The sequence below is a fragment of the Crocodylus porosus genome, unplaced genomic scaffold (genome assembly GCF_001723895.1).
Source record: "Crocodylus porosus isolate Cpor-Errol unplaced genomic scaffold, CroPor_comp1, whole genome shotgun sequence".
NCBI classification, from domain to species: Eukaryota; Metazoa; Chordata; order Crocodylia; family Crocodylidae; genus Crocodylus; species Crocodylus porosus.
In genome coordinates this window covers 22258908-22274505 of record NW_017728951.1, presented here as the reverse complement: position 1 = coordinate 22274505, position 15598 = coordinate 22258908, and positions in this window count along the sequence as shown.

The following is a 15598-nucleotide window of genomic DNA, read 5'->3' as shown; positions in this document are numbered from 1 at the left end:
AATTGAGCATAAATCTTGGTCACCATTGTTAGAGCAATAACATTTCTCCCTGCCATGTGTTTGATGTCTGTGTGCATGTGCATATCGGCTGCACCTGTAGCCATGTTACAACCAGGGAGGTGATTTCTTTAATTCTCTCTTGCAACTGTGGTCTTGAAGAGAGAGAAGGAAATAAACTTGTAGGAAACACCCTGGAAAGACAAGATGGGGAGCCTATCAAATGAAAAAGGAGAGCTCCAGCTAGCTGAGTAGAGGTGGGGAGAGAACAGGTTACTGTAATGGATGAGGTGATATAACGTAGTTATACAATAAATGGCTAAGCAAAGGATCCAGAGAGGGTGCTGGGGGAAAGGACTAGGGTATGATTTTTTGCTATTTTTACAAGGAAGAATGGTTGGAAATAGAATAGAAGGTACTAAAACGTGAATGAGAATCTGGTTCGTACCCCATTATTCTGGTACTGGATTTCTGAGGGGCAGTTTTGGACCATCATATGGAAGCAGGTATTTTCACAATAATTCCTCTCCAAGGAAGATAAATGCAGTCAAGCAGGAAGGGTACTTGTAATTCTCCACTCTTGGACCAGAACCTGGGCCCAGCTGCCTGATTGTCCTTTAGCCCTACAGAAACCCTTCAAAAGAAGGAATACAGCCCCAGCCTCATGCTTATTCATATCTGGGAGTGATTTAGTTCTTAGCTTCAATTATATCCTGAGTTACATTCATTTTTAGATTAGGCCCATAGACTACTAACTAGGTTGGCTGATCTCATACAGCAGGCTTTAAAGCTTCACTGGGGGAAGAGGCTGCTTCGAGTGGAGAGGATGCTTCACCAGCATGCAGGGTGACAAGAGGAAGGGAAGCCCAGGTAAGCATCAACATCCTGGGAGTAGGGGGCCACAACTGTCCTGGGAGTGGGAGGGAGGCACATAGTTTCATAGTTTCTACGGTCGGAGGGGACCTGAGTAGATCATGTAGTCGGACCCCCTGTCATGGGAGGAAAGATTACTGGGGTCAAATGACCCCAGCAAGGTGTTCATCCAACACCTCCTCTTAAAGACTCCCAGGGTAGAAGCCAGCACCACTTTGGTTGGAAGTTGGTTTCAGTTCCTAGCCGCCCTGACAGTGAAATAGCGCCTCCTGATATCTAGCCTAAATCTACCCTCTGCCAGCTTGTGACTGTTATTCCTAGTCACATGCACCCTCAGGAGGCCTCAAGTGCCTCTACACTAATGCTTGTAGTATGGGGAGTAAGCAGAAGGAACTGTGCCTCCTAATTGCGAGTAAGAACCCAGACTTAGTAGGGCTCACAGAAACCTGGTGGGACCCTACCTATGACTGGCCAGTGGGCATTTGGGGATACACCCTATATAGAAGAGCCAGGACAGAGAGGAAAGGTGGGGTGGGGTTGCGCTCTATGTCAAACAGCACCTCACATCATCAAGGATTAGCTTTGGGTTAGAGGAGGGTTGGGCAGAGACACTGTGGGTCAAACTACAAGGGGGGCATGGTGAAAGAGACCTTACAGTGGGTGTCTACTACAGACCATCCAACCAGGAGGAAGAGCTGGACCAGGACTTCTCCAGTCAGCTTACGGAGGCAGTTAGGTTAAGGGATGTTATTGTCATGGGTGACCTAAGCTACCCAGATATTTGCTGGGAGGACCAGGCAGCCAGGTCTGACCATTTGCGTAGGTTCCTGGCTGCATTACAGGACCTTCACCTTATCCAGGAAGTACACAGCCCCACTATGGATAACACCTTGCTGGACCTGGTCCTGGCCACGGGGGATGACCTGGTGAGGGGACTGCAGGTCCTTGACTACCTGGGCAATAGCGATCATCACCTGCTGGATTTCACTATCCAACACAGGTTGTCAAGGGCTTACACCAAGTCTAAAGTCCTTGACTTCAGAAGGGCCAACTTCAGTGAGCTTAGGAGAGTAGTGGGGGCGGCACTGAGGGCCCAGAAGGTAGAGGAGATGGTAATCCATGAGGGATGGTCGTACCTTAAAGGGGTGATCCTCCAGGCCCAAAGGGTAACAGTCCCTGAGAGAAGCAAGGAGGGGTAAGAGTGCTCAGAAACCCTCATGGCTCAGCAAAGGCATTCAGCAATGCCTGAGGACTAAAAAGGGGGGGCACACAACCAGTGGAAGGGACGAGCTATCACCAAGGAGGAGTACTCCTCCTCGGCCTGTGAGTGTAGGAGGGCTATTAGGAAGGCGAAGGCAGAGATGGAACTCAGGCTAGCGTCCAGGATTAAGGACAATAAAAAGTCCTTTTTCAAGTACATGGGGAGCAAGAAGAGGGCACCAGGCAATGTAGGGCCCCTGCAAGACGCAAACAGTAATCCTGTGGCTACGCCAGACAAGAAAAATCAATATTTTTAACAGTTTCTTTGCCTCTGTTTTCTTGAACAGGGACCAGGACATTCCCTACCAGAGGTAGGGACAATCTCAGGGGTAGCTCTGTCAGGGCTTCAGTCAGTGCGCAGGTAGGTATCTTCTGGAAGGGCTGAACATTTTTAAAATCAGCAGGTCCAGATGCCCTCCACCCAAGGGTGTTGAGGGAGCTGGCAGGGGTCATTGTAGAGCCCTTGGCCCAACTATATGAGCATTTGTGGTCATCTGGCCAGGTGCCGGGGGATTGGAAACTAGGTAATGTGGTCCCAATTTTCAAGAAAGGGAGGAAGGAGGACCCAGGTAACTATAGGCCTGCAAGCCTCACCTCAGTGCTCGGGAAGATCTTGGAGAGAATTGTCAAAGAGCACATCTGGGGGGGGCAGCAGGGGAGATCATGCTCAGAGGCAATCAGCATGGGTTCAAAGGCCTGAGCAACCTGGTTGCCTTTTATGACCAAGTAACTAAATCCTTGGGTGATGGTGTCACTGTGGATGTAGACTTTCTAGACTTTAAGAAGGCCTTTGACACTGTTTCTCACCCTATCCTCATCAATAAATTAAGCGACTGTGGCATTGATGCCTACACAGTTGGATGGGTAGAAAATTGGCTGATGGGGCACACCCAGAGAGTAGTGATGGATGGGTTGTACTCAACTTGGCAAGATATGAGCCGTGGGGTACTCCAGGGCTCAGTCCTTGGGCCCTCACTGTTTACATCTTCATCAGCAACTTGGACGAGGTGGTGGAAAGCACACTGTCCAAGTTTGCTGATGACACTAAGATGTGGGGTGAGGTAGACACACTTGAAGGGAGGGAGAGGCTGCAAATCGATTTAGACAGACTACAGAAGTGGGCAGACAGGAATAGGATGGGGTTCAACGTAGACAAATGCAGGGTGCTGCACCTGGGAGAAGGAATCCACAGCGTACAAACAGGCTGATTAACTCCTACAACATAGTACCAAGGAAAGTGATGGATTCTCCACACTCTTTTGAGGTCTTCAGATCAAGAATAGACGCCTTTCTGAAAGAGACGCTTTAAACAAACAAGTTATTGGGCTTAATACAGGAGAAAATTGGGTGAAATTCAGTAGTTCATTAATACAGGAGATCAGGTTGCAGAACCTTTTTTAATGATCCCTTCTGGCCTTAAATCAAGAAATTTATGAAATGACTGTGCTAGACACTTACTCTTTCGCTCTCCCCTTCTCTTCTGTCCTAACCTACCTTTTGGGCTGGGGTATCCGACACATCCCTAAGCTCCAGTGAGCCAGGGTAGACCCTCATAGAGGGCACGTTCCTATAAATTAAGTTATGGGTTCATTTTGATCGGTCATTAAAAAGAGTCAGACATTAACTAAATATATCCAGACCCCTATTAGCAATGAAACAGCACTAAAAAAACCCCCAAAACTTCAAACACTGATTAATGAAGCTAATCATTTCCATAGCAAACGGCATAGAGAATGAATGGCTCATTAGAAAAGAGACTCTGAAAGTAAATATTTAGCTTGGTGAAGTTTCCTGGGGAAAGCTGAGATCTTAAAGATCAAAAGCAACATAAAATACATTTAGCTCCATTTATACTGTTGCCTTTTTTTATTACAAAGCCATGTTATTTCAGTGAATAAATATAGGGAAATTTACTGCTGGAAAGCGGTATTTATTTTATCACCATAAACTCTTGATAAATCACTAAGAACAGAAACCCGGTTTTGCTGTAAATTGCCATATAGTATTATTTTGGTCATCTCTAGATTGCCAGAAACAATCTTTTTTTTTTATCTTGCCCAGGTCCCATCATTGGGTCCCTACACATTTTACAGAGCCAAAATAGGTCTTCCGCAAAGTTGCAGCCCCAGAATCAGCACCCTAATAAATATTCCTTTGCATGGATATTTTTCTTGGTTTTTATGCATTTGTACTAAGGGAGGTGAAATATTTCCACCATCAGGTTTTTTTTATGAAGATGGCAAAATCCTGTGGGACAAAAACAAACAAACAATTTAAAACCCCTGGCCAGTTCCAGAAAGGATTTCTACTTAGATTCATAAATTGTTAGGGGCTGGAAGGGACCTTGTAAATCACTGGGTTCAGTTCCCTTGCACTTGTTGCACAGCAATGGCTAAATAGTATTCTGTCTGCAAAAATGCCTGGCCTTCACCTATTTGTTAACCAAGCTTTCTTCCTCTTTTGTTCCACCATTAGGGGTTTATATTACACCTCTTTGCTGTATAATCTGAGTCCCTGTCACACAGAATAGATAGCAGAGTCCCTAGTGGACTCTGAGGAGTCCCTGGCAATTCTCCATTCACGGCATCAACATTCAAATGTGCATGATTGCAGAAAAGCCCACAAGTCTATGCCACCTTGGTGGCAATCCTCTGACTGCTGCTGAGAAACGCACCCTACCCACTTGCTTCCCCATCAACACACCACCTGGTTCAAAAATATCATGTAGTCACCCAGCACCGGTCTTAGGCTCATCTCTGGGTGTGCTCCAGAACATGACCACACATTTTTCACTATGTGGTGTGTACAGAGCTGGAGTGAGGTGGGAAAGGGGTCCTCATTTTTCAGTAGTAGTCAGAAGTAGTAGTCATGGGCACCTTGGCTGCCCGTGCTGTTGCACATTGCTCCTCCACCACAGCAGCTCTACGGGAAGTCCAGCGAAGTAAGGAAAACAAACACTTCCCCATCCACCAGGACCTCAACAATGGCCCATCACCACTGCCTGAAGTCTCATAAGCCCTTCTGGATCCATGCACTTAACCTCCAGCAATGTGACTTCAACCCTGATGAAGCTTGGAAAGCTGAATGGAGTTCACAAGACGTCCCAAATAAACACCTTGTGATAGATCCAACACAGAAGGTCCCTTGTTTTGATCTCCTGTGATGCTCATGGGAAACTTTAAATCATATCTGCACAAACCCATGGGAGATGCGGATACTTGATGGCACAAATGGATAATCAGAAACTCTCCAGTGTGTGACTATGGTCACCCAGAATACATGGAATATATAATGACTCAATGCCCAATCCACAAATATGGAGGTATCACAGCAATACACTCTGCTGCTCCTGCTGCAATTGTTGGTCACAAGCACCAAAATGTAAAATTATAATAGCTACTCTGTCTATATCAGCCACATGAAAGAAGTAGTCATAGTAGATTTGGGATCATCGTGGAGATAATCTCTTAATGAACCTTAAATGGTCCATACATCAAATTTAGCATCTGCTGTAGCTGATGTGAGGGCCATTGTTTTGGAAATTAGAAGCAAGGACTTAAATTGAAATTAGAGTCTGACTAGGAGCAAGTGGATGGATTTGAGCACAGCCTTGATTTAATTCCAGTGATAAAGGTGGCTAGTCTCATTTTATACCAACTGGGTCTTATGAATTACCTTCACATTCAGCTTCCAATACAGTACATGATGGTGATCTGCCCTAAAGGTGGCTCACGCCTGGATAACTGAGGCCAGGTCTTCATCCTAGAAAGAAAAATGAAGTTTCTAATGAGCTGAATGGGGGAGAAGGGACCAGCACAAGGTGATACCCCCATGCTCAGCAAGGAATAAAGCAAGGATCCCAAAGCTTTGCACCACTCTCTGATGAATGAGTCATACAACTTCATTGCAGGGCTGGAGACAATGCCTTCACATGACCTTTGAAGAATTTCTCCTTTCTAGCTAGCACAATAATAGTTTTGCCAGGGTTTTGCATGGGTTGGCCATTCTTCACTGAAGTCCTAATTTCCTCTAGATGATCTGACATTTTAATTGAGACACTGCTTACCTGAGCTAAGAAGAAGTTTTGATGACTTCTTCCTGTACCCGGGAGTAAATCAAGCCTAGGAATTAACACTGCCTTAATAAGGGGCAATGTTTTGATTGTCTTTGAAAAAAATCTAGGAACTTTTTCAGGCACCATGTAATTAGTTGGGTGGCCTGTAGCCTGGGCACAGAGGCTGGTGCCCTTTGCTAATTCTGCCAATGTTGCTTGCACTGTTTCTGCTCTGAGACCTTTCATGTGCCCAGAAGCTGATTTTTCCCCCCTCCATTTTCATGCAGTCAAATAACGATGACAGAAATGCCAAGACACAAGATCAAATGTACTGTGGATTGTGACTGCACTTTTACAACGTGCCTCTAATACGCAGAGCCTGAACCAACTCATCAGTTCATCTCAGAGGTTAAAAAAAATAATAGCCTGGGCACTGTAGAAACCGATAAGAAACACAAGGCGAAGGGAAGCCAGATAGAACTGTCTGAAGCCAGTGCTATTTCTAAAGGTTAAGAGAGAATGCATATTCCCTTTTTAAATGTCAATTTAATATGAAAGACATTGAACCTCAAAATAACATTCGAAGCTACTGTAGAACTTCTGGAAACGAGGTAATTGCTGATCCAGCAGCTGGGGATTTCATTTTCAAGCAATTGTTGCAATCAATACCATTATTGTCTTACGATGTAAATATATATTTCTATATAAAGAGTTGAAATAGGGAAAAAATGATTTGGAATAGCTCGTGTATCTCATGTCATCACAAGATGCATATAGTAAAGCAATGAGACATGAAAGGGAGGCATAGAATTTCCTACCTAGGTGTTTTGTGACCCCATCCCCGTAACAGCGACTTACCACTAGCCATAATGGCCAAACATCTCACAAATACTCACTAAAAGACATGAATATTGTCACTTTAACAGCAGGTACAACTGGAAAAAGGTAATGAAAGTTGTCCATCACAGGTTTGTACGGTCACATGTACAAAGAGATCTAAACTGCTTTGGTTGGGTAATATAGCAAGAATAGGTTACATCACAAAAAGTTTTGTCAGCAACTGAAGCTCTCAATGTAGAAGTCGAGTGATAACAGCTCTCCTTGGAATTTCTTGTTATTACAACTCTTGTCTAGACCCAGAAAGCAGAGAGGTATAAAATAGGATCATTCAGGCAGGGGTTCGGACCAGGTGCCCCTTTAGGCGCCTCCCAACCTATGATGCCAGCAACAACTTTGAGAGACAGCCAACAACTTTGAGCCCACGGTTGGAGTTTGGCTACATTTTATCAGAATTTTTTCCCACTCTCCAACTCAAAACCAGAATAGCAAAAGTCAGACATGGGCTAATGTGGAGACACAGAAATCTTGCTTCCCAACTAACCTATATATATTTAACACCAACATATGGGATGGATGATGATATGATGCTGATACTTGGAACAATATCAGAACTTTAATATCCACACTCCAGATCTTCAAATTCTTAACATCCAGTGTCCAGGAAAAAAGTGACAAATGAACTGCTATGAAGAAGAATGAAACAGAAGCCAGTCAGACTACAAATAATGGCACAAAAGCAGAGATGGTTGCAATGCACTTAGAAGAAAGACCCAAATACTATTACAAGCCAGTCAGGGTGCACCTACACACGCAAGTAATGCAAATGAATATACTCTGGCTCAATTTGAGGTGGAGTAAATAAATCCCAATGCTGCTGTCTACACATGCATTTAAGCACAGTAATTTACTGCAATGTAGGATAGTGCCTCTTTCTGATGGGACTACCCTATGCCAAAGTAAATTAATCTACTGCACACTAATTGCAGTGCACATGTTGATGGTGATGCTTTATTGTGCATTGAATTAGTCTAATATGCAGTGAAGCACGTGTGTAGATGCTCCCACAGACTGGTACCCCAAAGGTAAGAGGAATCAAGGCAGATCATAGGCCATAGATATGTATAACAAAGGCAGGATTAAGAATCATCTAAGGAAGAGTGAATACCCCTGAACAAGACCTTCAAAACAGGAAGAGACAGTAATAGGCTCCGTGCTACCCTTGGAATAAGGAGGGAAAAGGGGATCTAATGGCCTAAAGTACATATGATGCTTAGGTACAATTTGTTGCCTGAGACTTTTGAGTTTACTTGAATCCAGCACATAAGTAAAGTATGTTGTTATTGTATACAGTGTGTACAGGTGCAGCCGATTTATTGTTTAGAAGCCTCTGGAAATCCCTGAACTATTGACTTGCTGCCCTATATAGAGGTCCTGGGCATGCGCTGCTATGTCTGTGCGAGTGGTGGGAAAAGTATGAGTGATAGTTTTTGAGTGGTAGGAGTGTGTATTAATGTGAATGTAGGTGACGGGTCACTGTATGATTGACACTGATTGACATGAACTTTATCTCAGATGATTGGTTAGTGAGAGTGGTCTGATAATGGTCTTGAAATGCCCACCATTTTGGTGCTTGAGAGTTGTTTGAGTGGTCATGGTAGTCATGTGGAGAGTTTGAGGAGTTTAGTACTATCATTGAAAGTGATGGTTGGAAGGGAGCTCAGGAGGTCACATCCAGTCCAACCCCTGCTCCAAGCAGGACCAGCCCCAATTACATCATCCCAGCCAAGGCTTTCTCTACCCGGGTCTCAAAAAGCTTCAAGGATGGAGACACCACCACTTCTCTGGGTAACTTGTTGCAGTGTTTTACTACCCTCCTAGTAAAAAGCTTTTCCTAATATCCAACCTCAACTTCCCTTATTGAAATTTGAAACAAATTTTTCAAAGCAACAAGGTTTGCCAGTTCTAGCTAGGAAGCTCAGGGACACCCGCCTTCCCCCTGCTTGAATGGCTAACCTTTTGGTCCTCAACATGTCACACAAGCCTCTTGGCCACAGAGCCTGGATTTGAATGATATGAGAGTTTGAGGGGGTTGGTTCATCTGATCTGTGATTTCTTGCTTTGCTCATGGAGAGGAAGGAGCTGTCCATAGAAAGACCAAGACTTTTCATCCTTGGTGACTTTTGTACTGTTGACTTCAAGGATTTCTGACCATTGGATCTGCTCACTCGAATATCGCTCGTGGTCTGCTGAGTTGTTCTGCTGTGCATCTGTTCAAATGCTGTGCAACTGTTACATTGACTATTCATCCGTGTTTGGTAACATATTTTGTGTATCTGCTTTTACTTATTATAATTATCTTTTTTCCTTTTTTATTATCTTATTCCCTGTTCAATAAATTCCCCTTGTTTTACAACAACTAACGAAATCCAGGCCAGGCAGCCACCCAGGTGTTGGAAGGGATGCCACCATCTCTGGTTGGCCTGGTATTAATTATAACCCTTGTGCCATCAGAATACAAATGTATCTGTATTCCCTACAGACCACAGAGACTGGGTCAAGTTCCCAAAATTCATCCTGCTACAATTTCACTTGTTTATTCCTTGAATTAAGCTCCCTGCTCACAAACCCCAACTTCCCCATGATTGATCACTTAAGATCAGAAATGCAAAACCATGATGTGAAGACTAGAGAAAATCTTACACTTCCTTTGGGACTGAATCCTTGTCTCTATTTTTCTAGTGACCACAACACACCACACTCAAAACTCCCCTCTCCCCACCAAAAACAAAACATATCCGTGATTCGATCCATTGTGGAAATGAAGACGCTTTCATCCAGAGCCTGATTGACTTGTACAATCAGGGGCTTGCTTGTCTATCCAGGCTTCGTGTTGCAAGTCAAATATTATTTTTATCCAGATGCATTATGCCAGCCATGCTTGGAGGTTAATACACTTTTATGACTTAAGTCTGTGTTTAATGTGCTTGTGCATAATTCAGCAAGCAGTCTGCGCAAACTTAAAATACTTGAACAGTAGTCCACCTTTTCAAAATATAATTAGCTGATGGTGTTCATGCAGAGCTATTGATACTGTAGCTTTAGGATCATTTGTCGTGCTATCTACAAATTCATGACTGGCAGGAGGGAACTCAAGAGCCAGTCCATTAAGCCATGTTTCTCTGACCCATGCCCCCTCCATGAATTGAAGTAGCTGCTACACAGAAATGAAAAAAATATATAGTAAGCCCTGAATGGGTTTTGCTGCTATTTGTTTCAAGAATAGGATGAAAACTTCTGTTCTTGTTCAAGGGTGTGGGGGAAGGCAAGTAGGGAAGGTGCAGAAAAGGAGAGAGATACATAATGTATTGGTAGAGCTTTGATGTGTAACTGCGCTGCAAACTGACTTGATCTTTCTCCTTTCTGTATTAATTTTAGTGCTTTGTAAAGTGGCAGAATGTCAGCCTCACAGAACAAAATCCTCCTCTTTATCCACAGATCAAGTACTTAGCTAACAGCAACAGTGCAAGCATCTTTCCATACCACTCCCTGCTTCAGTCCTGACCACCAAGAGAGGAGAGGGGAGAAAAAGAGGAGAGACAAAGAGAAATCCTGCATCCATTCCTTGGCCTGATGACTGAAATACATATGGAAGGTGCCCAACTGAAGTGGTGCTGGCTTTTTGCAACATGGACGCTTGCTTTTTCTCTCATTTGCAGTCTCTTGGACCACCCAGCGCTTCAGAGCCAGATTTTCTTTTGTGCTCACATACTTTAAGAATTATTTGGGAAACAAATATTTTTGAAAGCTCCTTATTCTTCCCCTGGATCAGATCAGGCATTGCTGCTGTTCAGATGCCCATTAGGAAGGGTGCTCAGGGAGCAGTTCAGGAACTTGGCTGTCTCCCAAGAAGCTCCAAACAGTCGTACGCAGCCCAATCCCTTCTCTCTCATCCACCATAAATAAATAAATACTATAAAATGCGAAGCCTTATTCTTTTACTGCCTAAGAAGACAGGGGTATTATTTCTATTTTTAAATACTTCAGCGGTATGTAGATGCTAAAGTGATGGCAATTAAAAAGAAAAGCAGGAAAGGAAGACATATATACTGAGAGACAGACAGACACACGCTCTATAATGAGGGTGACCGTACGTCTTTTTTTTAGTAGGGACAAGTCCAGATTTCAGAGGCTGGTCCTGGCTAGCTGGAGAGAGTTAAAATGGGTATCCTGGAAAAGCAAGGGTATAGGGCACAGTCCCACCAGGAGTAAGAGGTGGAATGGCATGGCACGCCGGGCAGGCCATTGACCTGGGAGAGCTGGCTGGTTAGAGGGGAGGGGGCACTGTCCTGGATTTCCTTATGGTCAGCCTATTTATAATCAGAAAGTGTTTTTTGCCTTTACAGGACAGTAAAGACTTGCAGTATTTTGAAGCAGAACTATATAGTTTGTAAGGGGATTGGATATATTAAGACATAAAGATTTACATGCAAATCCAGATTAGTATTAAACACGCAGCTGTTAAAATCATATGGTTAAATCATAGGGACAGAAATTACACATAAACCAGTATAAAGTGATTGGAAACCAGTTCAAATATGTAACACAACAGAAGTTCAGTGCATATAAGTCGCTTTCAAAGTGGCTGAAACCAGTTTAAGATAAACCTGGGTGAAGTATCAGATTTCACGGCTTTTGGTTAAATTGGTTCATTGAAGTTCTGTCCCAGATCCCCTCCAGAGTCAAGTTTATTCACAGTCCTTCAGCATCCCACGATGATTTTCACCTTCCCCACAACTCCCCCTTTGTCCCCTCTCCCCCTCCACTTGTAGGATTGGGGCAGAACAGCCTTGGCCCAAGCTGCCTGCTCTATCTGAGCAGGGAGGTATGCTCTCATGCTCCCCCAGGTTTTGGTCTTGGCCACTGCAGGCATGTGGTTGTATTTCTGGAATCAAAAGTGGATGTCTGTTCACTTGCTTATTGGTTCAATCTATGTAGTGTAGACCAACCTGTAAAGATTGAATCGATTCAGCCTCAGGCTTTTTGCCCGTCTGTACTTAGCCAATAACTACAGCTATACAAGATAATCTGGTGAACCTAATGCAAGGCTCAGTACAGGTGCACCCTACACAAAGCCATACTCTGTATCAGGAAGCCATCGTTCTGTGACCAGTCATACCAGCCATACCCTGTTGGTAGCTGCATAAAAGTCATTAAAGTCATAAAAAAACATAGTAGGGCTGGAAGGGACCTCCAGAGGTCATCTAATCTAAACCTCTGCATCAGATAGACTTATACCTATCTAAAATATTCTGTGCAAATCCGTTGTCTAACCTAATAGCAAAACTACACAGTCCACCCTGACACAACCATAAGATGTGGCCCCATTCTCTGCCACTGGTAAAGCAAGGAGATTGTGTCAGCCAATGTCCTGCTGCTGCAAAGGTTGTTAAAATACTCACAAGAGATGCCAGGGAAACCTCTACACCCTCTGATGGAGATGTAGGCAAAAAATCCCCACAGTAGCCAGGTCTACACAAGATGCTGACTGCACAGTAGCTCGTTACTACTGCCCTGTAGCGTCCTGTGGCATGAAGCAGGATGTGATGCTACAGTGCAGCAGTAACAAACTACTGCACAGTCAGGATCACGAAAAAGCCATTCGAGGATGCTACTGCACAGTAATGCCAGTTGCTGTGCAGTCATTCAGTACTTTTGTACACAAATATGAAAGGACTGCTCAGTAACAACTGTGCAGTCAGCATCTCATGTAGACTCACCAGTGGGCATACCTACATGTGATGCTCTGTCGCTGTAGCAATGCACCATGGCAGTGTAGCATCGGTGGGGACAAACCATGATAACACACTGCTACAGTGACATAGCAGCTAAAAATAACTGTATGCCACCAGCAAGGCACAGTATGGGCTGTACTGCAGTGCCATTTAGTACTTAATGACAGTGCAGTAACAACAATGCCATAAGGGCACGTGCAGATGTGCCCAGTTTGTTCCATACTAACTATGGGATAAAATTCCTTCCTGACCCCTAATATGGCAAACAATCTGACCCTGAGTGCTGAGTGCTCCTATAGTTGAGCACTGGGAATGAACTATCCTTTCATGGTTGCAACTGGTATCACAAAGGAAATTTTCTCTCCTTTGACCTTTTGTTATACCTAGCTCCCTTCAATCCAGTAAAAACCTTCAGTTCTGGGACATTTATCCACACATAATAAGTTTGTTTTCTTGAAAAGGAACAGAAGTTTAAGTGGAAGCCCACTAAAAGCAACGGGAATCCTTCTCTTGGCTTTGATAGAGCTTGGATTAAGATTTAGGTGAAGAACACATCAAGCATCAGAAGGATGAAAGGAACTTGAGGACATGCAAGAAAAATTTCCTTCACAGACAGCCTTCAGGTCATAAGTTTGCATTTCTGCTCTTATGCATGGTGATAAACAGTGTGGGGATAATGAAGCTCATATGATTAGATGTACACTACCTGTCTCATGTGAGTGATGGACTGTTCCTTAGAATCACATGTCCATGAGATATATACACTTGCAAACACATTTTTTTCAGCGTTAATCATTCACATGCTCATGAGATAGACCACAGCCCTGACTACTTCAACCTTAGGTAAATTTTTCACTTTATTTTTCTGTTTTGTCTGCTGCAAGAAGCGTGCTTGATAAAAATGCTTTATATACTCTGCAGCCGGATACAGTCATAATAAGAACTGAATGTACCTGGTACACATTGATTAGTTAACTGGCTGCATATGCAGAATGTAGTTGGAAAGTCTGTGCTGTTGTAGTTGTACCGAGGAAAAGGAGGCAGCTTCTATTTATTACTTAGTTTACAGTTCAGTGGATCTAACTTCGGAAGCTTTCAACAGTTAAACTACGAAAAGTACAATGGGAATGAGTTAAGGCATTATGCTATCACTGCAAAAACTTTACTGGAAGTGAATTATCAAGATGTCTTCTAAACACACTTTATTAGATATGTATCAATGACAAATGTGTGCTGTTGATAGACTTATAAATGAATCCAGTGTACAAGTTCATTCTTATCCCTATTGAGATTAGCATATCTCATCAATATTTGTGTCCATATATATGTACAGGTTCATTAATAACTGCCAGGAAAAGAATTAAGTTATGCAGTTGTTCCTCCCACCCCCTTTCTTATAGATATTCTTGGAATTAATTAGTTGAGTTTTGTATCAAGTGTCAGGCAAGTTCTTCCCGTCCTGATCTGTGCTCATAACAAAGTCTGCTTGAAAGTACAACTGGCTAAGTTGCTGATTGCTTCCACCCTTGAATAACAATTGGAAATTATCTGCTTTGTACATGTCCTCTTCTTGTCGTGGTTCCTTTTTTAGCAAGTGTCCTGTCAGAGAGCCTATTCTCTCTGCCTCTTCTTGTTCCAAGTATAGAAATTGCAGCTCAATCCAAAGATTGGCATAAGATGGGATTCCACTCAGGGTGTGTTCATGATCTGGGCATTTAAATTAAATACAGTCTTCATGGACCATATGTAGACAAAACACGAGGCATGTGTGCATGACACTTTAAAGCAGGTTAAATGGTTTTGCACCATTTTAATGGTGTCAGTGTTTGCACACCTTGGTGGCATATTGCGCATTAACTCCAGCCACTGTAGGAAATTTGGTTGTGTAACGCGCCTTAAATGACTTAGTTTCATAGTAGCTAGGGTCAGCAGGGACTTGAACAGATCATCTAGCCTGACCCCCTGCCACAGACAGGAATGAATGCTGGGTTCACAAGACCCCAGACAGGTGATCATCCAACCTCCTCTTGAATTTGTCCAAGGTAGGGGTGAGGACCACTTCCCTGGGAAGTTGGTTCCAGATTTTGGCCACCTGAACTAAAATATTGCCTTCTGATCTCTAACCTAAACCTATTCTCCATCAGCTTATTACCATTGTTCCTCGTCACTCCAGGTGGTGCTGGGGGGAAAAGGGCTCTTCCTATTTGCTGTTGATCTCCCCTGATGAGTTTGTAGGCAGTCACCAGGTGCCCCCTCAGCCTCCTCTTGCTGAGGCTGAAGAGGTCCAGGTCCCGCAGACTCTCCTCATAGGGCCTGTTCTGCTGCCCTCTCACCAATGGGTGGCTCTCCTCTGGACCCTCTCCAGGCTGGCCACATCCCTTTTGAAGTGCGACACCCAGAACTGGACGCAGTACTCCAACTGCGGCCTGACCAAAGTTGCACAGAGGGGGAGGATCACCTCTCTGGACCGGATTGAGATGCAGCTTTGGATGCATGACAAGGTATAGCTGGCCTTGCTGGCTGTGGTCTGGCATTGGTGGCTCATGTTCACCTTGGAGTTGATAATGACTCCAAGATCCTGTTCCACCTCTGTGCTTCAAGATGGGAACTCCCCAGCCTGTATGTATGCTGTGGCTGCCTTCTCCCAAGGTGCAGCACCCTGCATTTGTCTATGTTGAACCCCATCCTATTCTTGTCTGCCCACTTTTGTAGTCTGTCTAAATCGATTTGTAGCCTCTCCCTCCCTTCAAGTGTGTCTACCTCGCCCCACATCTTAGTGTCA